This window comes from Canis lupus, chromosome 5, assembly GCF_011100685.1.
Source record: "Canis lupus familiaris isolate Mischka breed German Shepherd chromosome 5, alternate assembly UU_Cfam_GSD_1.0, whole genome shotgun sequence".
Lineage (NCBI taxonomy): Eukaryota > Metazoa > Chordata > Mammalia > Carnivora > Canidae > Canis > Canis lupus.
This window is the reverse complement of record NC_049226.1, coordinates 41,134,338-41,161,136: the sequence shown is the minus strand read 5'-3', so window position 1 is coordinate 41,161,136 and position 26,799 is coordinate 41,134,338. Positions and strand designations below refer to the sequence as shown.

The 26,799-nt window shown below is 47.5% G+C and overlaps 1 protein-coding gene across 6 annotated transcripts in view; it reads left to right on the top strand.

Annotated features, from left to right (window-relative positions):
• The window catches only part of EPN2 (epsin 2), an 84,087-nt gene that overhangs the window by 9,838 nt on the left and 47,450 nt on the right, over positions 1 to 26,799 (top strand). The gene's annotated exons all lie outside the window — the stretch shown is intronic.

Sequence of the window (26,799 nt, the reverse complement as noted above, 5' to 3'; positions counted from 1 at the left end):
GGCCCAAGCAGCTGTTTTTCCAGAAATCCCTGGAGAACTTTCTGACTGGGTTGTGAAGGTAAGGGACCTAGTAAACCCTGGGATGCATATCAGAGTTTGTGTGCCAGCCTCTGTGTTGAGTAGCCAGGAGATGGCCCAACCCTCAGTGCTCCATGGAGAAGACTAAAGTGGTCCACGGGCCCCATTCAGCCCACAGACATGTTTTGTTTGGGCTGTACTGTCCTTTTTTAAAAAATTAAAGTTGATTGCTGTATTAGTTTCCTGTGGCTGCTGTAACGAATTACCACAAATGCGGTGGCTTAAAATAATAGTCCTATAGGTTAGAATTCTAACACAGATCTCAGGGGGATAAAGTCATGGTGTAGCAAGGACTGTGTTCCTTCTCAGAGGCCTTAGGAGAAGATCTGTTTCCATGCCTTTTCCAGCTTCTAGAGGCTATCCATGTTCCTTGAATTGTGGCCCCTTTTGTCTTCAAAGTCAGTCATAGCTAGTCATGTCCTCATACTGGCTCATTCTGACTGACTTTTCTGCCTCCCAATTCCACGTTAAGGATTCTTGCCATTACGTTGGGCCCACTGGATAATCCAGGCACCTCTCCCTATTTTGAGGTCAGCTGGTCAGAAACCATGTTCCCATCTGCCATTTTAATTCCCCTTTGCCATGTAACTGGGATTAGGATGTGGACATCCTTGGAAGGCATTATTCTGTGTCCCACAGTTGCCAACATGAAAATCAGGAGATCTTACATAGCAATCCAGACTTGGAGCTTCATTGACAAATCAGAACACTTGGCAGCCAGGGGACTGCACTGTTGCCTGGCAACAGTGGGCCAGCGCCAACGTTGGCGCCATCTCTGGATGGGGTTTCGTATGCCAGTTCTCTACAGCTCCCACCCCTCCCGTGATGCCTCGTTTCCCTTCCATTGCCCAGGCCCTGCTCTGGAGACCAGGGTCCTATATGGAGTTAGTTGCGGCAGCATCGGGTTCAGAGTGGTGGCGCTTGCCGGCCTTCCTGTTCCGTGCCCTCCTCCTTGCCCTTGTGCTCACCCTCCCTGCTTTAGATGCTCATCTTGCACTCTCCTCTACCTGGCACACACCCACACCTCCACTCCATGCCCCCCTCTCTCTGACCCAGGGCTCTATACTCCAGAGCATCTCTGATGCTATTTTAGGTGGTAATGTTTGTACCATAACTCCTTGTCTCCTGTCTTCTCTTTTTCTGGCACCCAACACCAGTACATTCTGGTGCCTTCCATTGGGTGTCTTGCATTGGCATTTGTGAGAAGCAAGTCTTGATAATGTACCGTTAGAGCACAAGTAAGGATCACACAACACACATTTAGCAGAGCATCCACTACGGGCCATGCACTTTCCTAGATACTGGGAATGCAACAGGGGGGAGGGAACGATACCTGCCTTGCCTCCCACCCCTCATCTAGTTCTCGAAGAGGAAGGAGGAAAAACAAGTGGGTAGGCTTATAATTTTAACCTCCTGCTGCATTTAGGGAGAGCCTGGCAGCATTCTGCTTCCTTGAGGCTGGGAGGGAAGCTCTGTCTCCAGTGGTGGGGGTTCCGTAGCTCTGTTAAAGGCATTTCAGTGAAAGATTTCCTTGTTTCCAGGCCCTAGCTGATAGCTGAATTTTGAGCAGGCATCTTGGAGGCCTAGATAATGTATTGGTTTGCAATGTGAAGGACTAGGTCGGATGACTCCATGTGCTGCTGCCTGGCAGTCTGAACTGGGGCTCTGGTTCTTTTCTGGGGAGCCCTTTGTGTGGCCTTTTTTTTTTTTTTAATTTATGATAGGCACACAAAGAGAGAGAGAGAGAGAGAGAGAGAGGCAGAGACACAGGCAGAGGGAGAAGCAGACTCCATGCACCGGGAGCCCGACGTGGGATTCGATCCTGGGTCTCCAGGATCGCGCCCTGGGCCAAAGGCAGGCGCCAAACCGCTGCGCCACCCAGGGATCCCTGTGTGGCCTTTTGTGGACAGGCCTGCCTGGTGACCCTAAACTGTGGGGCACGAGGTAGAGCCACCAGAAATTGACAGCTTAAGGGCATCTAGTTCTTTTACCTATGCAGAGTTTTATTCAGAATATTAAAGATTCGGGAATTGCTTGAAAACAAAGCAAAACTTTTTATTATGGAGAATTTCAATCATATAAATATGGAATAGTTCAGCGAATTCCCATCACTGAGCTTCAGCAGTTTTTTAATCTAGGAATCTCCCCCTCCTTCCTCTTTGATTATTTCAAAGCAAATTCCAGACTTACTTCATGGACAAGTGCTTCAATATGCATCACTAGCAGATATGGACTCTTTGGAAACTTGTTTTTAAGACAAGATTGATCAGCTATCCTAATTTTGGTTTTTGAATGCTCTGGGATTGAAACTGACTTTCTGCCTGTGTGGAATAATGATCATCTTTATATAAAATCTTAACGAGTTGAATTTTATTAGCACTTTTATTAGGGCAGAACAGATTTTTAAAAAATATTAATTAATTGCCTGATTAATTATTTTGAGTGAGTGAGCCAACGGGCATGCACAGTGTAAGGGTAGTGGGCAGAGAGAGGGAGTGCGAGAATCCCAAGCCAGACTCAGTGCTGAGCATGGAGCACAAGGTGGGTTTGATCCCATGACCCTGAGAACATGACCTAAGCCAAAATCAAGGGTTGGATGCTTGACTGATTGAGCCACCCAGGCACCCCAAAACAATGAGAATTTTGCTATATTAATTTTTTATTATAAAATACATGTAATACAAAGTTTATCGTGGTAACCATTTCAAAGTATTAAGAATTCAGTAGCATTAAGTATATTTACACTGTTGCACAATCATCACTACAGCATAGTTGCACTTTCTTCATCACCCTAGAAGGCAGCCTTTGCCCATTAAGTAGTTGCTCCCTATTCCTCCTGCCCCCCAGCCTCCCAAAAGGACTGCTCTGCTCTCTGTCCTTGGGTTTTGCCTACGCTGGGCATTTCATGTGCTTGGTATCATACGAATGTGACCCTCTGTGTCTGGCTTCTTTCACTTAGCATCATGTTTTCCCTGTTCAACCATGGGATCACATGTGTCATTCCTTTTTATGGCTAAATAACATTTCATTGTGTGAATAGACCAGAATATGTAGATCTGTTCATCTGTTAATGGACATTTGGATTGTTTCCACCTTGGTGATTGTGAGATACCACTGTAACTTGTCAGCGCTTACTTTGAGATGTGGTGATGTGATATGCATGAATCAAAAAGAAAATGTCATAAATAAGGGGATAGAAGGTGGTTACTTCCTGACTCTGTTGATTTTTAACACATTTAAAAAGAACTTTTTACTGAAGCACATCATATGTAACAGAAAAGTACATTAGACGTAAGGGACTCAAGGGCCTCTTCTGTTACTGTTTGGTTTTGGTGGCTGTGAGGCCTGGTTACCAGGCTGTAAAATGGGGGGGACCTGCTCTTCTTAGACCTGAGAGATCACAGCTGTGGGTATGAGGGTGGGCGGTGGCCTTTCTCAGCATTGACATTGAGGGCAATGCTTGACTTTGCCCCCTCCTGAGTTATGGGGACAGACTCAGAGCTCTCAGTGTTTTCATGAGTCACTTCCTTTATTTCTGTACCTCAGTAATTGGAGCCTGTGCCCTTGCATTGTCATGACAAGGTGCTGGAGTTCAGGGTGGCAGTTTAGGTACCTTGTTATCAGGAAAACGAAGTAGATCTGGTAGCATGTTTTATATGAGACATTGATTCCTATGAGGCTTTTGTTTCTAGCAAGGAGTTAGTGGACAGCCCTGTGGGTCAGTCCGTTGCTGACTGGGGGTGGGGGTACCCTTCGCAGGAGCTGCCCTGTGGGGTGAGATGTGGCAGATGCTCTCATTGCATCATGCTGTGTGTCCTCTTTCAGAGTGTGGGAGGGAGGCATTCATCTCAGGTCCCAGGACAAGGAGAAATTCTGTGAATCTGCTTCATTTCTATCTCGTGGACAGTGTGAATCCTCTTTGCTTTGGCCATCAAGAAGCTCAGCTCATGCTAGCTCTGGGGTGGCCTGCACTTGGGGTTCTCACCTGCCCCTCCCCCTTCTCTTTCTCTATTGCCTGGATTTCTTTGTTTACTTGTTTTTCATTGTGATCTGGGTTTCTCTAAGCCAGTGATTCTCTGCTTGGCTCACTTGACTTTATCAGAATCACCCAGGGAGTTTCTTTTTTTTAAATGCCAATGCTGGGATCCCTGGATGGCTCAGCGGTTTGGTGCCTGCCTTTGGCCCAGGCGTAGTCCTGGAGTCCCGGGATCGAGTCCCGCATTGGGCTCCCAGCATGGGGCCTGCTTCTCCCTCTGCCTGGGTCTCTGCCTCCCTTTCTCTGTGTCTCTCATGCATAAATAAATAAAATCTTTAAAAATAAAAATAAATAAAATGCCAATGCTTATGCCCCACTACCTTCTGTTTTAATTATTCTGGGAGGGGCTTGAGCCTGGGTATGTTTCCAAAGCTCCCCAGAGATTTCACATGTATGGCTAGGGTTGGGAACCCGCTGCTTTAGGCCATTTCATATTTGTTTAGCAAACAAGGCAAGGATAAATAGAAAGGGTGGAGTCTGGGAGGACAGCCTACCCCAAAGTATGGTGGTGTAAGCACCTAGAAGCTGAGTAAAAAAGGATTATGTAGCTTCCAATGGTTTTCCTGCCAATGGAACCAGTGGGAAAGCTCTGAGGCACTCTTCTCTGTGGCCAGAACCACAGAAGTCTTAACTCCTGTACTAGGGTTGGGGAGGAGCGACTGGGATTTTGCTTTGCAGATCTCAGGCCTGCCTAGTGGGAGGATGGCTTCGTAACCAGGTCTTTTGGGCCACTCTAGACCCATGCCCCATGCCTGGGACTTAGGTTATGCCTAATTCTGATTGTGTTTCCATCTCCTTTACCAGAATAGACTGTCTGCAATGTAGTATTTCCAGGCTGATTTTCTTTTTGTCCTAAGTCTCGAAGAATGTTTAGGGTGACTGTTTTAATGGTCATCAAAGAAAATTTGGAAGTAGGAAGGACCAAACTCGAACTTGACCTCTAGCCTTGTCACTGTAGTCAGTTAGTAGTTTGGTTTTCCCCAAGTTGTTTGTTTGTTTAGTGCCCCGGGGGTCTTTATGGTTTGTGTGGCCATCACCAGGATGGTGCAGAGCTCACCCTTGAATGGCCACAGTGGGAAGCACTTCCTGTGATTTGTCCCCTCCTCTCTTGCTGGGGGTGGCAGGGTGTGCAGTCCCCAGAGGCTCCGGGAGGCCACTAGGGAACTCTGCTGGATTTATAAGGTTTATTAACCAGTTAAATGTGGGTAAGGGAGGGGGAGGCAGTTGGTGCTGGTGCTGAGCTGGGGAAGTGTGGAGGGGGAAGCGGTCAGTGGGGAGGATGACTTCAGAGCTGGATGGTGGAACCAGACACCAGTAGCACTGCATGCACTTCAGAGACTTCCAGAGAGGGACAGACTCGCCCCATGACAAAGTCACTTAATGGTCTCTGGGCCACAGTTTCCCCATTTGTGATATAAATGAGAGGGTAGGACTAAGTGATTCCTAAGACTTCCTTGACTCTCAGATGCTGTCTTCCATCCTTAGATGAGAGCAACAGTCAGGCTGGCAGGTATTTTGTTCTCTGAATGTATCTTTCCCCTTTGGTGATGCTGAACTGATAATGAGATGGTGATGTGAGTGTTGGCCTGTTCTTTCCACACAATTGATTGCCTCTCTTTTCAGAAGTCCCCAGAAGAGGAAACAGGCCAATTCCTTAGGAAATGTGTTTGTCTGAGGCTCACCAGCTCCCTCTGATCCAACCCAGAGAGCTGGTCTAGGTCGTGGGTCAACTGACTCACTTCAGGGAGACCCATGACATGTCAATGTCGGGTCATTTCCTCCTGGGGCCCTTGGCCTTGGCACCACATGGGGACAGGCAAAGGGGTTATTTGTGAGTCCCTGTGAACAGATCTCCCAAGTTGGTGGAAGGTCCTTGACGCACCCCTGGCTGGTTACTGAGCCACCTCTAGTGAATAGATGTCAGCTTCCCCTCAAGACTGCATATCCCTGGAGGAGAGCAGGCTCTGCTGCATGTCACGTCCAGCCCAGGGCCTGGTGGTGGCGGTGGATGGCTTAGTACAGACTTGTCACTTTGAGGTTTGAATTTGTGTGCTACATCACACTACCAACTGGTGGGTACGTAAGAAATCTTTTTGATAGAAATTTAAAAGCTATTACAGAGGGTTTTGGCTTTTTTTTTTTTCAATTTGGAAGAAGGAGGAAATCCATTTAAACCTTGGAAAAAGGAAACATACTGTGTTTTTTAAGAGAAAAAACTCATTCTGTAACCTGGCTTCTGAATTGAGCTCTCAGAAATGAGACTTCTAAAAACACTGCCCTGTGAGGCTCATGGAAATATAATTTAAATTGGTCAGCCTAAGGTTGCTCTCCTTCCGGTAGGCGGTGTGGAAATACCGGCTTTGCTGCTGTTTTGTTGAAGACCAGAGAGTGCACTACTCTCGTTGATTTGGCATCTTTTGAGTGCTGAGTCACTTCAGAGGGAAATTTCCAGACAAATGAATATCATCCCTGAGGGCCAAAGCCTGTCCCTTGCTTGCAGCTTTGGTTTTCCTCTTTCTGCTTTCCCTGTTAGTGGACAGAGCTGGCTGGGCCGCAGGTGGGGAGGAGGGTTGGGAGGAGGGCCGTGCTCTAGGTGAAAGGCCCAGGCTGCCTGTGGGAGAGCTTGTGTTCTCTGATGGGTCCTGAGGTCCAGACTCCCCTCACCCTGGAGGGCCTGCAGAAGAAGTCTACTTTCCTTATCTCTGTCAACCCGGGCACATCCCCATTTGGCCTGCATGCTGTTTTCTAGCCTCACCTCTTACTGCTCTCTTCTCTCCACTTGCCAAGCTGTGTGCAGAGCCATTCATTTTGGTTGGAATGTGCTCTGCCTGCCACTTGCCCACCTTGACCACCCCCTTGACCACTCCAGGCCATGCTTGGCCTGTACCCTTTGGGCTTCTATTGTAGGGTATCCGCTCTCTGTGTTTCCCTGCTCCCTAAGGGCTGTCGTGTGAGCTCTTTGCAGATGGGGGTGGAGTCTGATGGATATGCATCCCCCAGTGCTCTGCTGCTGCCCGGCTGGTATCAGGTGCTAAGGACACACTTGCTGCACGAGTTGGGGCTCATAGCTTCTTCTTCTTCTTCTTTTGTTTTTTTAAAGATTTTATTCATTTATTCATGAGACACACACATACACACACACAGAGGGCGGGGGGCAGAGACACAGGCAGAGGGAGAAGCGGGCTCCATGCAAGGACCCTGACGTGGGACTTGATCCTGGGACTCCAGGACCACGCCTGGGCTGAAGGCAGGCACCAAACCACTGAGCCATCCAGGGATCCCCGGGTTCATAACTTCTTGTTCTTCACTCCCTTCGCCTTGCCTCTAGTGATCTAAGAGAGGCCTGCTCGGGTTTGGGGGTACATGGATCTGTGGGCTGTGCAGGGGAAAGTGCAGTTTGGAAAGGGGGATGGAGGCTGCAAAAGGCCACCAAGGGTTAGGGCCAGGGCTTTCACAGTCTTCCAGATGTGAGGAGCCTGCTAGAGATCAATGCAGGGCTATTTGCTGGTGCCTCTCCTGCTGCTTTCCAACTGTGGTGGGGCAGGCAGGGGGCTGGGAGTGGGGCTCTAACAGATTGACAGGCCAAAGGACAGAGGACCTGGTTGACACTTAGCCCTGTGCTGCTCTTGGCACCAGCATCTGGGACCTGTTGTCCAAGAGCTTTGATTTGTTTTTGTTTTTTCAGTGAAGAAAGGGCTTCCTTTTTTTTTTTTTTTTAAGATTTTATTTATTTATTCATAGACACACACACAGAGAGAGGCAGAGACACAGGGAGAGGGAGAAACAGGCTCCATGCAGGGAGCCCTATGTGGGACTTGATCCCAGGTCTCCAGGATCACACCCCAGGCTGCAGGCGGTGCCAAACTGCTGTGCCACCAGGGATACCACCCCCCCCTTTTTTTGGAATAAGCAACACATTGATATAGGCCTGAAATGAAGAGATTTAAAGTATACTTTGAGATATAGTAGTTTGGATATCTACCTTCTGGTCTTTCTTTATAAAATAAACACATTTATACCCTTATTTCTCTTTTTTGTTCTTGGAGAAAAGAACACACTGCATATATCCTACACCTTGCTCGTTTACCTACCACTGTTGCTTCGAGACTTTTCTGTGTCAGGGCTTGGAGAATTGTCATTCTCTTTCAGCCATGTAGTATTGTGAAGTTACTCCTTTCTTTGGAGGAACAAAAGTTGTGTCTCTTGTTTTGTTTTGACTTCCATCCCCTATCCAAAGGCATTCGGGTTTCCAGCAGAATGTGCCTGCATCCAGTAGTCTTACCCATGTGTCCTTTCCCACACGTGCAGATGGACTTAAGGGTCACATCCCCCGGGGACACTGCCGGGTCAGAGGTAAACACATTTGTGACTTTGATAGATTTTGCCAAATTGCCCTCTTCGGTGCTTGTTATACTTTGTACTTCCATCAGCAAGTATGAGCACCTGTTTCCCCACAGCTTCACCAAGGGAAGGTGGAGTCAGATGTTTGGATTTTTGCCAACCTGACAGGTGTAAAAAAGTATCTCAATGTAGTTGTTTTTGTTTTGTTTTACTGGCTGCTTGGAGTTTATTTTCCATTTGGTGCCAGGCACACAGTTACAAGGTGTCAGGAAGGCTCATGTGTGGCTTGGGTAGTAAAGAGTGGGGTTCTCTCAACTTCCTTTTTGGTGTTGTGCTATTTTGATATAAAAGAACCCAACTGCTTCAGCCTGCCTAGTCCTCAGTGTAGTTTTAATTTGCATTTTTCTGAAGTGTGAGCCAATCATGTCATGTTTAAGGACCATTTATATTTTTGTGTGGACAGTTTTTTTCCCGTTTTTTTTTTCTTGGGTTATTGGTTGTTTCTCAATTTCTGTGAGCTCTTTATATTTTTGGAAGATTACTTCGTTGCATTACGAGTTGGAAAAATTTCTTAGGCCGGGAATTATATCTATCTGGCCAGATTCTTTAAGTACTTCCCTCCCACCCCCATCTCCTATGTTTAAAGATTCAGACTGTGGCCTTGGGACAGAGTCTGATCTCTATTGGGATGAACTACAACCGTGGCTTCCTTCCAGGATTTTAAGTGAATTGACCACAGACATGCTTTCAACATGAACATACAATAGTGCGGATGCTTTTTGAGTCTATATGGGGATGGGCCACGTGATGCTGTGAAAACAACCAGCCCCTCACGTTTCTGTGGCTTGACACAGCAAACTTTATTTCTCGTCATGCTACATGTCCAGTGTGTGTGGTCATGGTAGTTATTCATAGGTCCTGGCTGATGGAGGCACCTTGTTTGGGTTTTTTTGGTTGTTGTTAATGGCTTTATTGATACATAATTTATACACCATGCAATAAAGTTCACTCGTTTGAAATATACTGCTCAGTAGTTTTTAGTATATTCAGAGTTATGCAACCGTCAGCATACTCTTATTTTACAACATTTCATCACTCTTCAAACACCTCATACCCATTAAGCAGTCACCCCCCACCCCCTCACTGCCCCCATCAGCCTCTGGCAACTGTCAGTCTACTTTCTGAATCTGTGGGTTTGCCTGTTCTGGACATTTCCTATAAATGGAATTATGCAGTATGCAACCTTTTGTGGCTGGCTCCTTTCATTCAGTGTATTTTCAAAGTTCGTTGTGTTGTAGCACGGATCTGTGCTCCATTCCTTTTTAAGGCTGAGTAATATTCCATTTTATGGCTATACCACATTTTGTTTACCCGTTCATGTGTTGATGGACAAAGCTGTTTCCATTTTTTGGCTGTTAGAAGCAATGCTGCTGTGAACATCAGTGCACAGGTCTGTGCATGGACATGTTCTCCTTTTGGGTAAATAGGAGGCTCCATCTTGGCCTCAGGCCTCCACTGTCACCACCACCTTGGGAAGGGAGTTTGGAGAATCGCACACTGGCTTTCAAACTTTGACAGAAAAATGCCACCCGTTACTTCTAGCACATTTTATGGCCCCTGCCATGACTGACTTTGGGGTGGGGAAATGCAGAAGGACTTGAACTGGAAATACTTGGCGAGTAGAACTCATTACTACGGAGAAGAGCAGTGGGTATTCGTGGGACCCAGGACAGCGGTTCTGTGTGGATAGGTCAGGCCAGGAAGTGTTCATTAGGTAGGAGCTCTGGGGTAGAAATTACCTGGAATGAGGGACGCCTGGATGGCTCAGTGGTTGAGTGTCTGCCTTTGGCTCAGGTCATGATCCCCGGGGTCCTGGGATCGAGTCCCATGTCAGGCTCCCTACAGGGAGCCTACTTCTCCCTCTGCCTGTGTCTCTGCCTCTCTCTGTGTCTCTCATGAATAAATAAATAAAATCTTAAAAAAAAAAAATTACCCGAATGAAATGGGTTGGCCTTGAAAGCTGGTTGGTGAGAAGGCCTCAGATCGTCCCAGGAGCAGCTTAGGAGTGAGCACCTGGTGATGGTGTGATAGTATGAGAGAGGAGAGAGAGAGCCTCACCTGGTTTAGGGCTGGGCTCATCTGAGTTTTCACAGGAAGTGGTGTGGCTTCATGGAGGGGATGCAGACCTCACCCCAGCTCATGCTCCATGTCACTCACCCTCTCATTTCTCACCTGTAAAATGCCTCCCCTGCAGAATTCTGGGACCTAGGAGGCACTGAGTAAGTTGAGTTGCAGCTGAGCCTGCTGTCACCCAGTGGCTATCCCCTGGCCATCCCCAGGCCGTCCCCAGGGCTCTGGTTCACGGTTTCCTTGTGAGGCATAAATGTGCTGAAGGACTGCCCTGTTCTCATGGCCTGGTTATCCCCAGGGTGGCCGAAGGAGGAGGAGGTTGGTATTGACGTGGCCAGTGAATACTCCAAGGCAAGTAAACAGTTCTTCCTCAGCCTCTGGCGCAACAAATTTCTCAACTGGGGTGTTTCTGGGCCCAGGAGAAACTGGGCAGATTTGTGTCCACCCTCAGCCCTCCATGCTGGAAACACTCCCTTTTTATTATTTTTCTAAACAAAGTAGGACAATGGCAATGTAAACATTGTTTGAACAAAAGCGTTTGGCTAATGGAGATAAAACCAAAAGGAAAATAGCAACTCTAATTTCTTTTTGGCTTGTGTGTTTTGACATTTGGTAGCATACTTTAATCATTAAGAATTTTAAAAAAAATGACATGGTATGCAGATTGCTGTTTGTTTTTGCCTGTTCAATTTAGTGTGAAATTGACTCCCAAATCCTCCCCCACCCCATGCCCCCCTCTGCCTAGTCCTGTTTTACTCTTCTTCTGGGTTGGGGGGTATGGTGGCAAGGGGCCACGGGCCCGCTAAGCATGTGGGCAAGCATGGAAACTACCAGAAGGAAAAGCTTTCACCTCCATTCTCACAGCCTGTTCCTGTCCACTGTCTTGTGGTGTCTTGAGGGCTGCCATTCCTATTTCCAGAGAAAATGGACATTCTGTGAGGTGACCGAAAAGTGGTGGGGAGAGCAGCCATCTTTCCAGTCTGCCGAGCCATTATTTCTAAACCACAGTATTGACAGGTCGTGTTTTATATTCTGTATGAGTATTTGGAGGCTTGGTTGGGGTATGGAGAGGAACACAGAGGTGGGGGGGGGGGCAGTGTGTGAGCAGGTGGGGCTGGACTCGGGGCCCGTGGAGTCATTCATCCCTGTGGCAGATGTGTACCAGGCGCTGTGCCAGGCCCTGTGAGGCAGGCAGCAGTGTGGAGACAGTCGAGGCCTCTGTCCCCGAGAGCTACAGTCCAGAGGTCGTGGGAGGAAAGAGAGAGAAGTGGAGGGAGAGCCGGAAGCCCAGGCAGGCAGCAGGTGGCAGATCCTCCAGCAGAGGATCCCTGGTGGGAAGCGGAATTGAGGGTGATGGATTCAGTTTTGTCCTGAGATGAGGGTGGGGGGGTTGGGGGGGTGGTAGCCTGCCACAGTGGTACAGGCTGTGATGCAGCAGGTCTGAGACATTCCGTGTTGCCTCCCCTTGAGGGTGTCTAGGCCACTCACTGGTGTCATTAGGAGAAAGCACTGCCCTCCTAGGCACCCACTGCTACTCACAGGACCCAGAAGCATGCTCCTTGCCACAGCCTCTGATCTCTTCTCTGTGCTTGCTGATTAGCATTACCCTCTCCTGTACTGAGGGATTCTCCCGGGTCTCTCATCCCCTCCTGGCACTTGTTGGGCTTCACCCAGTGGCTGCTAGCTTCCTGGGTTGCATCCCTGTCCCTGTTCTCCTCGGTCCTCTCACCTGCCCCTCCCAGGGGAACGTGCAGACCTCAGTATCCCTCCCCAGCCTTAGGTGCCAGCTGCCACTGTGCCTTCCTCATGCTTTGTTCCTATTTGGCCAGCACCTCTACGTGTTTCTTTCATTCTCTTGAAACTTGTATACCCTTCCCACCTTTGTGTTCTATTAAGGCTGCCTCTGTCCTCCTGGCAACATCATCCCGTCTCTCGCACCCCAGACTGATGTTTGGCTGTCAGGCGTTGATTCTCCTGCTTTGTGTTTATGTCTGAGCTCTCCTGCCCTTTCGTTCTGCTGCCACACCCACATTCAGGCCCCAGTTCCCCTCATTGCCTCCCTTGTGGGTTCTAAGTGGTCTTCCTGTCTATATCATCCTCCCATGTCCCCACCCTGGCCCTCTCACCCTGTGTGGCTTGATCAGGATTCCAGAAATACTCTACTGACAGCGTCATTCCTCTGCTCCCAAACAAAACAAAAGCCAACTTCCGTAGCTCTGCTCTAGCAGTATTTCCTAAAATAATTTTAAGTGGTACACAGTTGAATGTTACTCATTTTAAAAGTTATCTTAAAAATGCTGTAGTACTATGGCAGTTGAAAAAGTTCAATATTGAGTTACCATGCGAACCAGCAATTCCACTCTTCAGTGTATGCCCAGGAGAGTTAAAAACATATGTCTGTGCAAACACTTGGACGCAAATGTTCATAGCAGCACTATTCGTAATAGCCAAAGACGGGGAAAACAACCCAGATATCCTCCAACAAAGCAGGTAAATAAAATGTATATCCACACAGTGGAAAATTATTCAGCCACAAAAAGGGATGTATTACTGATAATGTAATGCAACATGGATGAACCTTTCATACATGTTAGGCAAAAGAAAAAGATACAAAAGGCCAAAGGTTGGATGAATTCCATTCATATGAAATGTCTGGAATGGGCAAATCCATAGAGAAAGAACTTAGACAGAGGTCAGGGGGAGGGGAAATGGGTAGTGATTGATAACATGTATACAGTTCCTTCTTGGGGTGATAACCATATTCTGGAATTAGCAGTGATGGCAGTTCATCCCTGTGAATATGCTAAATTGTAAGTGTGAACTGTACACTTGAGGATGGTGAATCTTGTGCTCTATGAATTATATCTCAAAAACAAAATGAACAAAACAATCCCCCCTTCCAAAATGCCATAGCAGTGATACCAGTGATACCTCTTATATGTTATTACTTAAAGTGGGTATTTGAGTTTAAAAGTAAGTAGATTTACAGAAAAATGGTAAATGGACAATAGTGCCGTATATAGTGAGAATTAAATGACACAGTGCTCTGTGTTAGCCACAGAGCTGTTGTTGTTGTTATTATTATTGGGAGGATATGGCAGAATCTTGAAAGTGAATAACCACAGTTGGCCGGTCCAAATTTTACAGTGTGCTGAATGAGTTCCTGCAGCCTCAGCCAGCCAGCCAGCTCCCTGTGGACTCTGCACTCCGATACACCTTGCTGTCTCTGCTCTGCCTGAATGGCCTTCACCCCTCATACACTTGTTCGTGTCTCATTCTTCAGCAGCATCGATGCAGATGCACTTGACATATCCCACAGCATGTCCTGATCTTGTTTGTAAACCCATCTGTTATACCCCCCGCCTGGCCAGAAATCATGTCTTGTGCCCTCCTAGCAACCACCCCCCACCCCCAGGCCTGTTGGCATTGTTCTTTATAGACTGAGTGTGAAGAATACTTGTTGAACCTGGTATCAACTAAACCATTTATATGTCTGCTCTCTAATGATAAAATGATGTTCTAAATGAAGGAAGCAAAGATATTTTTAAAATACACAGAGAACTTTTGCACACCCTGTAAATGAGCTGAGCAGTTCTACTATTAGAAACATACTCTGGAAGAACTCTGCACGTGTGTCCCAGGAGATACCCTGCACAGTCCAGACTTCAGACATATTCATGATGACAAAAATTTGGAAATAGTTTAGATGTCCCTTGGCAGGAGAGTGAGTGGGTAAATTGTTAAATACGAAAATGTAATGGATGGACCGCAACTTGCCATATGGAGCAATGTGGATGAGTCTAAGAAACACAGTATTAGGGCACCAGGGTGGCTCAGTGGTTGAGCATCTGCCTTTGGCTTAGGTCGTGATCCCAGGGTCTTGGGATCAAGTCCTACAGCAGGCTCCCCTAAGGGGAGCCTGCTTCTTCCTCTGCTATGTCTCTGCCTCTCTTTCTCTGTGTCTCTCATGAATAAATAAATTAAATCTTAAAAAAGAAAAACAAACCCTACATAGTGTTGAATGACAAAAGCAAGTTGTGGAAGGCCGTATATTATTTGGTTTTTAAGCACTTGTGGTAAAATTATCATCTTTTTTAAAAAGCAAGGTACTGAAGAACCCAGAACCCTGGCAGTTGGCCTGGGCTAGAGGAAGTAGGGAGGGGAAGGACCCCTCTGGGTGGGCATTGTGGTCATGCTCTAGGCCTTGAGAATGTGGGGGTCACCGGGGCTCCTTTTGTTTGTGCCTCACATGTGGTTTGCACTTAATTCTTTTATATGCATCCAATAGTACATAATAAAAAATTAAGCAAACAGAGGAACAGCTAGAAGACATTAGGGCTTGCTCATGCCTTTTCTGGGGCAGCCTCTGACATTTAAGAGTTAGAAGGAACATTTCCTCCTAATATATCCAGTCAGTATTGCAGAGTAAATAAAACACTGGGAATGTCTCCAGCAGAGGAGGAAAGAGGGAAATAATATTTTTGTTCTGTACCAAAAAAGGAAGTTTACCTTTCAGCATTGAGACCCGGTCTTTTCTGAGTGGTGTTTCAGATGACAACAGCAATTTCAAAGGAATAATGCACACTTCTTAGGTTAAGTTGATGTAACTGATTTAGTAGGAGACATGGTTAGAGCCAAAAAAAAACATCATTTCTTAAGGATGTGGGTTCTAAAGAATACAGTTTTAAATTTGAATTTTATTTATTTATTTATTTATTTATTTAGTAGGCTGCAACATGGGGCTCGAACTCACAACCCTGAGATCAAGATCTGAGCTGAGATCAGGAGTCACACTCAATTGACTGAGTCACCCAGGCACCCCTAAAACACTTTAAAATTAAATAATTAAAAAATTATTTAAAAAAATATATGTATTTGTTTTTAAAAGTTTTATTTATGTTTTATTTATGTATTTGAGAGAAAGGAAATGAACAGGTGGAGGAGCAGAGGGAGAAGCAAGACTCCCTACTGAGCAGGGAGCCCAGATTTAGGGCTCCATCCCAGGATTCCAGGACCATGACCTGAGCTGAAGGCAGCCACTTAACTGAGCCACCCAAGCACCCCTAAAACACAATTTAAAAAATAGTTTTGGAGTCTCTCTGATATTCCAGACTTCTGCCCTGACAAATTTCATTGTATCACCAGCTTGTTAGAACTTACACATTTCCAGGGGAAGCTTTCTTTAAGAGCATTAAGACCCCTTTCCTTGGTTGGCCACACTGATAGGAGCTGGGAATGCCAGGGCCTGATCCTGGTACAGCATTGAACTGCTCTGGGCCTTGACATCTGCTCAGGTGAGTCCTGAAGCCCTTCCAGCTCTAGCATCTTTGCCGCTGCTCACTTGGCTTGGTGAGCTGGCTGGAGAGAGGACCTCTGGGTGAACAGGGGTGTTTTTTCCTTTTAAACATGCAGACAAGAGGCACCTTCCTAGACTTGCAGATTCAGCAGGGACAAATTCATTGCTCTCATGACTTTGGTCACTGAATTGGTCTGAAGCCAGAAGGAATAGAATCACAGACTGGAACCAGAAGCCAGAGGTCTGGGATCAGATCCTGGTCCTAACCCCTGCTGGCAGTGCAGCTTGGGCCACTTTCTGAGCCTCCCAGAGCCTCAGTTTCCTTCTCTGTAAAATGAGGATAATAATAATTGCTCCCTCTAGGACCGTTAGGAAGATTTGATGAGAAGATACGTGTGTTATTAGATCATGCACAGCATACAGTCAGACCTCAGTATTTGCTAGCTTCTCTTAAGGAGCCTCTTCTCTTTTCTGTTGCTATTCTGTGGCTATTCTATCACAACTACTAGTATCAGAGAATTAGCACATCTGAGACTTTTCTTGGAAAGGCCAGCCACAAAGGGGCAGAGCTGGAATGGGTGACCATGTTTAACAGGTTGTCTTTGTGGTCAGGAAAGAGGTGCTAGTGGACCTACCACCCTGGTAGACCATTAGCCACCCAGCACATTTTTCACCAAGAGGCTTCCATGGGCCTTCCTCTCCTGCTCTGGACGTTCTTCTTGAGTTGTCCTGAGAGATGTGCCAGGTAACAGCCTACAGCTGTACTCACCTTGGTCCTGCCGGGGAGAGGAAGCAGATATTTGGACACCAGTTATCTTTGCCATTGTCTCCCTAGGCACCCCCTCGCTGCAGCTGACAAGTGTAGAAGTAGAGGTGAAGGGGAGCTCATTTATCTGTCTCCGATCTCCCAGCTGGAAAGGCAAGGATGTAGATTCATGTGGTCAGGATAAGAAATTCTCGTTGTAGGGGGGATCCTCGCATGCTGGCCAGGGCTGGCCGGCTTTGCTCTTGAGCCCAGGCTGTCAGGGGCATTGAGTGGTCTCTGCTCTGTGGCACTTATGCTGCCCATGAGTCCTGGGCTCTGGTGATTCTGCTCTTATGTGAGCATCCACAAAGCTCCAGGCATGGCAGTTCCTGCCCATCTGCAGTTTATCAGTGGGTAGTCAGCAAGTGGAACAGGGCAGCTGTTTTGGCCTCCTGTGATAGTGAGCAAAAAGGGAAACAGGAACTGGGAGAATGGCCCCTCGGGTGTTCACTCTGGTGGTCTCTGAATAGACACAATCAGAGATAACTTGTAAAATTTGCTTACTGGTTGCCCCTGGGTTTACCCAGCGCTCACTGTGTGTCAGGCTCTGTTCCAGGCACAGAGGAGAGCAGAACAGGACCCTGCTTTCACAGAGGTCAGGGGGGCACAGGAGAGAAACAAGTGACAAAATGCACAGCAGAGAGCAGGGCTCTGCCGGGAATTGAAGCTGGTGATTGGACAGGGTGACTGGTGGTTCTGGGGAGGCGATATTTAAAGAGGGCTGTAATGAGAAAGCTCGTCTGGTGACGGTCATGGGAAGAATGCAGGCAGAAGAGGCAGCTGGTGGGCAGAGTGCATGGCAGGAGCTGGTTTATGGCACATAGGTTTCTCTGAAGCGACAGTGAGCAGATTATCGCAGTAATGAGGAAAGTGTTCGGAGAAGAGGGTACAGCACACTGTGGCACAGAGTGAGTTAGCCTTCAGGTCTTCTACCTTCCCCAGGGTAGCCCAGGGCCCAAGTTGAGGATAATTTGGCTTATCCTTTTGTTCCTTTTGCTGAGGTAAGACTGTCCTCTGGTCTCTGGGGCGCTGGCCTGACCCCCACCCCCCCCCAGCAGCCCTGGCTGCTGGGGGATGGGGAATGGGCCCAGCCTTGAGGGTCCATCCACACCAGCCGTCACTATCTGACATCTGTGGAAGTAACTCCTCAGCTTCCCACAGAAATCTGCTTCGTTCTTTCACAGCTGTGGCGAGGAGAGTCCAGGAGCTGTCCTGGAACAGGAGGTTGAAGGGCAGAGATGAGCAAACCAGTCATTTTCCTCCTGGCTTTGCTTTTATACTTAGAAGGGTGGAAATACCTGTATCTTTCCTGCAAGGCTCCTCTTGCCAAGCATCTTGAGCTCCTTTTGAGAAAAATGTTAGGTCACCACTGTGCCTGAAACCAAGTCTGTGGGGTCCTGGCTAAAGGAACCCCTAGCTTACCCTCACTTTGCTTCAGCTCTCTCTCTTGCTGGCTCCTCAGGGGATGGCGACAGCCCAGGACTTAGTGCCATCACAGTGACCAGCCAGGGCTAAATTAAGCCTGAAATCATGGGAATTCTAAGTTTTCCCATGCAGCTCTGCATTTTTTTTTCAAATGTCTCAAGTTGGAAAATTGTACTGATCAAAGTGTAATCCATAGCTGGGCCTGCCCTATGGTGTGGGATGGGTTGTGTAGAGCCATCAGATGCCCCCATTCTGTGGTTCTCAGTCTCTGGGTGGCATTGCTGTCTGTTATTAGTGGGTATTTCTAGTGGCAGAGTCACAGAGTGTTAGAAATAGAGATTCTCTAGCCTAGGGGTCACATACAAGCTGCCTTGCTGGGAGGAGGGAAGGGTTCTGTGGGCTACCCTTCACACTTCTAAAGGCCCAAGGGAAGCCCTACTGTTTTGCTCACCAGTGAGCCCCATAGACCAAGAGAAACATCTGCCACTAGGCTTGTGGCCAGAATTCTAGCCCTGCAGTCAGTGACCTGTTGTTGGGGCTGGTCAGAAGGTTGGGCTCCCTGTGACACCATGGAGATGGCAGGGGACTGAGCTATTTGTCAGAAAGAGGGTCTTGGGAACTGAAGGGTTTAAGAAGAGCATCTGTTCTACCCTATCATTTTAGAAGTGAGGAGCCTGGTCACTGGTTCGCTTGGTGCCTCAGAATGGTCACAGCTCCGGACCTAGATCCCCAGTTTCCTGTCTCCTGAATCTGTGCATCTACAACACCACATTGTTTGCTTTTGGCATGATTTAAAGAATGCTGTCTGTGATTGGTCATTTGCAAAACTACTCTAAAGAACAGAAGAGAGAGATAAGGAGCAGTAAAGAATTCTTTTTTCCTTTATGGCATGTTTATGCATCGACTTGGTCCACCTGTCAATGTGTTTGATCCTTGACCCTGTGCGAGAGAGGAGGCACAGCTCCATACACCCTGTCTCCTGAATCAGGGAGTGAAACTAAGTGGCTGTGTCAGATGGCCAGCGTGCAGCCAGAATGACCAGAGCAGGTCTCCTGACCCTGGTTCACATGATATATATATATGTATATATGTGTATATATATGTGTGTGTGTATGTACATATACATATTTATATTTATTAAAATATTTTATTTCTTTATTTGAGAGAGAGAAAGTGTGTGTACGGGAGTGCACAAGTGTGGGGAGGGAGAGGGACAAGCCGACTCCATGCTGAGCACGGAGCCCAGAACGCGGGGCTTGATCCCAAGACCCTGAGATCACAACGTGAGCCAAAACCGAGTCAGATGCTCAACTGACTGAGCCACCCAGGGGGACCCCTGGTTCACATGATCTTTAAAAATGACCGCATCTCAATACCTATGTAATCTGCACCCACAGGGTGTTGCTCTTCTCTGAGACTGTGTGCTTGGGGCCTGTTTTTAAGGAAAAATGAAATTCCTTGTGTGTGTTTTCAGTACTTCTGCTTTTGGAAAAATTAAGAACACATAAAGTTATAGGAGACTGTCTGACTTTTTCCAGTGACTGTCAGATCCTGGCAGAGGCTGCCCAGGAGGCTCTCTGTGGGAGGCCCTCCCTCCTGCCTTGGGGGAGGGCTGGCACTGCCCAGCATGGGGGACGGGGGCCCTTCAATTCCCCCTGGTGGCAGATTAACAGACACAGGCTTGGACACCTGCCCTGGGCTCTTCCTCCCCTAGAAGGGAGCAAGGGGAGGTGCATAAGCTATTTAGCCTGACCCGCTTTATCATCTGGAAGTCATGTCTAAAATGTTTGTTTTCCCTCAAAACCCTTTGAGTATACGAATGCAGTGGATTTTTGTTTTGTTTTGTTTTGTCTTTTTTAGTCCCATTTTTTGGATGGTGATACAAAATTTGATTGCTCTGTTCAGTTAAACGAAGAGAACATTTCTTTTTTTCTGGTGAATGTAGAGGATGTTTTTTTGTTTTGTTTTCTCCTTTTCATTTCTCCCCTCTGTGTGAGCATTGGTTATGAGGCTCTGAGTTATTGCTAGCTTGGTTGATGCAGAGTCATAATAGTCCTTTCTCTTTTCGGCTGAAATGATGACTGTGGAGAAGAATGTGGCACTGTCCATATTGTCCTAACTGGACCGTTGTCTTCTGGGAAGCTGGCTCCATTTGGTCATGTGAGCTGTGGTCTCAGCTACCCCCTGACTGAGCCTCCTTGTAATGGTCGTGGTACTCTTCTCCCCACTGAGAAGGTGGAGATGCTTCCTCATGCATGGATTGCATGCAAAGGAAAATTAAAGTCAACTAATCAAGGCTTGCACAGTGTTTCACAAACTTAGTGCTTGTGTGTGTCATATGGTGACACTGTGGCACTTCCTTCAAGATACTTAAGTCACCATGGGAGCTTGGTCAGATCCTCTCAGTGCTGCCTCCAGTTGCTGTGTGTATGGAATTTTGAATCATCTCCCCAGGAGCTTTCGATATATGGCTGAGAGTGAGCCCCACTGGTGCAACGCTGCAGGAAAGGTGGCAGTACCTCCTTCCCGCAGCCCTCCCTGTCATTTGCCTTAAGACATGTGAGGTACATGTGATGTCATAGGAGGCCGCCAGGCACAGATAGTTTGAGCTGTCATCTGCGGAGGTGACTTTCTGATCATTTCACTCAATGACATTTACTGATCTTGACTGGACTGTCACAGCCAGTATCAGTTGACCCATGACTGGTTTTGGGGAGTAGGGAGAAACAGTTGTTGCTCTTCTCTCATAGCTGGTCTTGACCCTGATAATGGTCCCTGATCCCTGAAAAGCCACTGCCAAAACTTCCTTAAGGATGTGGGGAGACCACAATGGATGGGGGGAGTATCCTGCCTCTGTGTCCCAGAAGCACAGCGGCCGAGAGTCCTGCAGGCTCTGAGCTGGGACCCACCTGGGCTGCTCTGAATGCCCGAGAGGGCCTCTTATTTCTGTCCTGATGGAACTGTGGATTCGGAAAGAATTTCCCCACCCAGTTCCACAAACCCTTGGAGTGGGTTTTGATGGAATTCTTCTTGCCTCCAGGGACCACACTCTAGCCTTGGAAGTTTTTGTTTGTTTAGTTTTGTCCTGTTGGCCTGTTTCATTCAGTCTAATTCCAGTCTCCAGTGTCTTTTGAATTCTGGTTGTATTTTCAAACATGCCAGAATTTTTCTTCCCCAGCTTGCCCCCTGTAAATGTGATGATCCAGCTCTCACTTTATGGGTCACCATCATAGGCCACTCTGAAAAGAGTGTTGGCCAGACCTTGGCCCAGGTGACAGGCCTCCCTGGGAAGGACGCAGCTTCTCGGTCAGCCTGAGCTCACAGGTCAGGTGTGACTGAGCAGAGTCTGGTTGGTATCCTTGCACTTCTCTGTGAGGCCCTGTTGGAGGCTCTGGTGAAGGGGGCCCTCGCTGTACATCTGGTTTTCAGCTGTGGCCGGCTTTTCTGCTCTCAGGACGCTCGTTGCACAGCGCACAGTGCTGTAGGTTATAGATGACCATGTGGGCTCCGGCTGCTGATTATGCAGGGAATGAATGGCTTCAGGCACAAGTGGACGTAGAGGTTCCAGCCGTGTTCTCTGTCACTCCTTCTCCTGCCCTTTGCTCTGTTTTCTCCAGCATCACTTTTAAACTTAGGGAAACCCAGGCCCTGTGGTAGCTTCTAACAGCTCAGACAGCCCAGCCTGGATCGTCCACCTGCTCCTGGTCGAGCCACCGTGGTGGGGGCCTGTGGTACTAGGATTGGTGGAGCCTGGACTGGGCCTGTGCCTGGCCATGTCCCCTATAGAAGACCAGGGATCTTTCTCAGGAGGATATAGATGTTGCATAGGCAGAAACAGCAGGTTCCGTTTCCAGGACAGAAACGAAATATTCCTTTGGCTTAAAGAACCTTTTCTAGTACTGGAACCTGACTGTACAAAAATGAGTGTTCCCTTCCATACCGAATAGACAGGCTTTTGATGCAAAGTCTTCAGAGCTCCCGAGGGCCTTTTGGAAGACCTGACAGAGATGTGCATTGCACATGGTGAGACTTCCCTAGGCCAGCTGAAATACTCAGCTTCTTTGCCTTTTTTTGGGTTTTATCAACTCAGTGAGGTTACTGGTGGTTATCACGTGAATCAGAAGCCTTGATTCTTAATAAAATGAATGGTTAATACAGTTTCAAAACAGGCTGTTCAGGGCTGGGGCTAGAGTGGGGCTGGAGGTAAGGTAGGGGCCCCTGGTCATCCCATCCAGGAAAGTAAATGGACGTCCTCTGGCTACTGTGCAGAAAAATGCATTTGCTTTGAATAGAAATTCCAACTTGTCTCTATCCAGAAAATATTTAAAGTTGTAACAGAATTGTACAGATTTTATCTCTTATGTAATGAAATAGTTCTAAGTAATTGATGATAGACCTCAATTTGTTTTATTTTTTAATTTTTACAGTTTTTAAAGTTTCTTTTTAGGGAGAGCACATGTGAGCAGCGAGTTGTGGGGGGAGAGAGAGACTCTCAAGCCGACTCCACGCCCAGTGCAGAGCCAGACATGGGGCTTGATCTCATGACCCTGAAATCATGACCTGGGCTGAAATCAAGAGTTGGACACTTAGCCAACTGAACCACCCAGGCGCCCCGATAGAACTCCCATTTCTGAAGGCATTTCTAGATACTGATGTTTTTATGGCATTTGTCCCCTGGGTTGTCAGTCTTTAAATCATGAAAACAACCCCCCCCTTTTTTTTTTTTTTTGCCATCTTGGCTTAAACTTTAACAAAGTTTATTTTTCCCTCTTGTTTTGGCAGTCCCCAGCACCACCACCCCTCCTCCCGCCTTCTCCATATCTGAGTGGAAGCTTCTTTCTTTTTCTTTTTTTTTTTTTTTTTTTTTAAGATTTTATTTATTTATTCATGAGAGACACACAGAGAGGCAGAGGGAGAAGCAGGCTCCATGCAGGGAGCCTGACATGGGACTCGATCCTGGGTCTCCAGGATCATGCCCTGGACTGAAGGCGGTGCCCTGAGTGGAAGCTTCTAATAAATGATGGGGTGTTTGTGAGCTGACCACAGCTTCCCAAGCTTGAGTGAAGAGCTCAGGCGGTAACACACGATCCTCTGCTAGTTAGTTCAAGGCTCAGCAAGCTGGAAACGGAAGAAAACTGGCAGATTGAGAGGGAAAGTTTGGGAGGCGGAGCATGCACACCGTTCAAAAAAGCAATAACAAAACAAAACTTAGGTTCTGGAAATAGCACAGGGTGTATCCTTGAGAATGGAGAGTGTTCAGGCCTGGCTTTTGGGAGGGAGTGCCTGACAGATGTTTGCTGGGAGAAGAGATATTTAGGTGTTGACAGTCTGGTCCTGAGGTTGAGGGGGAGAAGTTTTAAAATGGGAAGAGTGCGGTCTGAGGTCCACATGGACAAGTATGATGGAGCCACCCAGGTCTCTGTCTTGGAGCTGCCTGGGAGAGCCTCATGTGCACACAGCCAGGGCTATGGTCCTGCAGCCCACTCATGTGTAGCTGGCTTCTCTCATGGCTGGAATTGGAGGTGTCAAGTCTCCAAAGTCTCCGGCAAGGTGCGTCACCCAGATGGCCTTGAATATGGTTTTATGGAGGCGCCTTTGGTGTCCTTTTCTCCTATCAGGAATTTCCTATCCCCTGATCTCCTCACCATGTACCTGTCCTGAAAGCCGCTCTTGTCTATAGCTTTAAGAAAATAGCAGGTAGCCATTCAAATGATAAAGTCTTTATATATTTTTCTGACTGTAAGAAATGTTTTATTAGCTTTTTTCTTTTTCTTAAGCCCTAAATAGTTGAAAGAGTCTGCTAACAGATGTCTTTGCAAGCTGAGCCTGTTAGAGAAAACCCCTGCCTTGGTTCCTAGCCCTGATTTCTCAGTTCGGAACTCCTTTCCCAGAGGAGCTCTGGCCCTTGATCAGAAGAATTGATGTCTTTTCTTTGCCACCGAAGGCCTAGGAGGCTCAGTGGGTGCCCTGGCTGGTTGGGCCTCATGGCCTCTCCCTGACCTCTCCCTAGGAGGACACTGGGTCTCAGATGGCTGGACCAGAAGAAGGGCAACACAGCCTGGGGCATCGTTTCTCCCTCAGGAAATTATTTTGTTGTTTTTTTTTTCAATATATTGCCAACTGTTTGAGGCCTTTTTACCAGGAAGACCATTTGCTGTGATGCTTAGTCAAAGCTGCTTCCTGACCTGTAGGAAGGTGGCTGAGGATCTCTTCAGCAGTGGATCTCAGCTCCTCCTGCTTCTCAGAGTGTGGGATGGTCATACCTGCCGTGCACCAGATGGAGTGACAAATGGAAGTGCTTGGTGATCCCTGGCACATCCTAGAGCCCCTGGGCATTAAGTACATCTGAATGTTACCGCTGTTTTTGATGAGTGTTTGCACTTTAAGCTGGGAGATGCTCATTAAAAAATCAAAGTGTTCTTTTTGGCTTTTTAAGGCCCATCCCATCTCTGCCAGCAGTGAATGTTGCTGTGAATGAAAAACCAAACTAAATCAAATGTGCAGTTCACCGGGAAAATTTTTATCCCTGGTCCTTTGACAGGCTTTAGAGGATTTATGAGAGCTGGCCAGATCAGTGGAGAGGCAGAGCATGCCGGCCTTCTGCCGAAGCCCCATTCTGTGGCTTCAGGTGGAGACAGAATTCTTGGCATATTTGAGGCTGGATAGGAGGCCTTGTTAGCCATAGCAGATGTATTATTGATTGTCACCAGGATGAAATTTTATGAGCTGTCTCTTATTTGTATGGTCATATGTGATAAGTGATCTTTGTGTTTCCTGTGGCTCCCCTCACCTCTAACTTTTTTGTTTACTTATTTATTTCTGTGGATGTTCCCACTGCCTGTCAGAGGCTTTAGATGAGGACGGAGGAGGCCATCCATTGTTTCTCTGGCAGAAGCAGCACCACAGCTCACAGCTCGATGGAGAGTAAGGGTCCTGCACGAGGAGGGAGGAAGTAGCAGGCCCCTGGCTGCATGGGCTGCTTTGGAGGAGGTGACCTTAGTCAGCAGACCTCGTGACTTGAGGTCCCTGAGCTCCCCATCTCTACCTTACTTGGAGGGTTTTCCTGAGCAGTAAGTGAAGTAGAGCCAGGTCCAAGGCTCCTTGACAGCCAGAAGAGCCCAGAATGAGCCCCACAGGTGGTAGTGGGGGATAGGCAAGGGGAGGGTTCTGGCTTGCGTCCAGACCCCAGCTATGCTGCTCTATCTTGGGCAATCCCCGAGTCTTCTGGACCTCAGTTTCCTCATTTTATGGATGAAGAATAGTCTGCATTACCACTTCCTCCCACCCGTCAGGTCTTTTCAGCTTTGAAGACATACTCAGAGTTATTTCTGGCCGAAGCTCCTTCCCTCACCTGCCTTCGCAGCCCCCAACAGCCAGCTGCACCCTCAGGTGCCCTGTGCTCACTTCTATCCCCTGCCAGACTGTGGCCTTTCTGAGGACACGGATGCTGTTGTTCATCTGTTTTGTAAATTCATTCACCAGCATTTACATCCGTGTCGGGCATATTGTTGGGTGCTCACTGGTGAACAAGAAAGACCAAACTCATGGGCCAGAGTCAACTGTCAGAAATGCAGACCCTGCTCGAGCTCAGTAAATGTTTCTTCTATGGAGTAGGAATTTGTGTTTGTGGCATAGGGCTGGGAGGGTCTGTTAATGTGAAATCCTGGGCCTCAGTTTTTCCCCTCTCTGAAGTGAGGGGAAGAGAGAATTTCTACGGTTGTATTAGCTCAGGCCAGGTGCTGGAGACTTTGAAAGCTGGTGGAGGGCCTTGGCTGTGCTCTCTAAGAGTAGTTGGAAACCTTTATAAAAAGTCAGGAGAAAAGTGGTCACAGAAAATGCCCGGGGCAGGTAGAAGCACAGTGGACCAAAGCCAGGCGTTGAACGATTTTAAAGGCATAGACAGGCATTTTAGGGGCACCTGGCAGGCTCAGTTGGAAGAGCATGTGACTCTTGATCTGAGGGTTGTGAGTTCAAGCTACACGTTAGGTGTAGCGATTATTTATTTTTAAAAATTTTATTTATTTAGGGCAGCCCCGGTGGCGCAGCGGTTTAGCGCCGCCTGCAGCCCGGGGTGTGATCCTGGAGACCCGGGATCGAGTCCCACGTCGGGCTCCCTGCATGGAGCCTGCTTCTCCCTCTGCCTATGTCTCTGCCTCTCTCTCTCTCTCTGTCTCTCTCATAAATAAATAAATAAAATCTTTAAAAAAAATTTTATTTATTTAATCATGAGAGACAGAGAGAGGGGGTGGGGGGAGAGGGGCAGAGAGAAGCAGGCTCCATGCAGGGAGCCTGATGTGGGACTCCAGGACCACGCTCTGGGCCAAAGACAGGCACTATACCTCTGAGCCATCCAGGGATCCCCTGTAGTGATTACTTTAAAAGGGGGGCATAGATAGGCATTTTTGGGGTAAGATATACCTGAAATGAGAGGCTTTCTTGCTCCCACACATAATTTAAAATTTATCAGAACCAGCTTCCCCCAGTGTTAGGATTCTTCTGTCTCTGGCTTTTGCCACGTAGTGAAAATACAACCCACAGAAGAGCCATGCCAGTGGAAGTGTTTTGAAAATAGAACAACAGTTATAATGTTTATTTCTTGTCTGCCAAACGCTTAACCTTGAGTTTAGATTTTATTCACTATTAACTTGTAATACTGATCTTGTCATAATTTTGAAAAGAAGATGGATC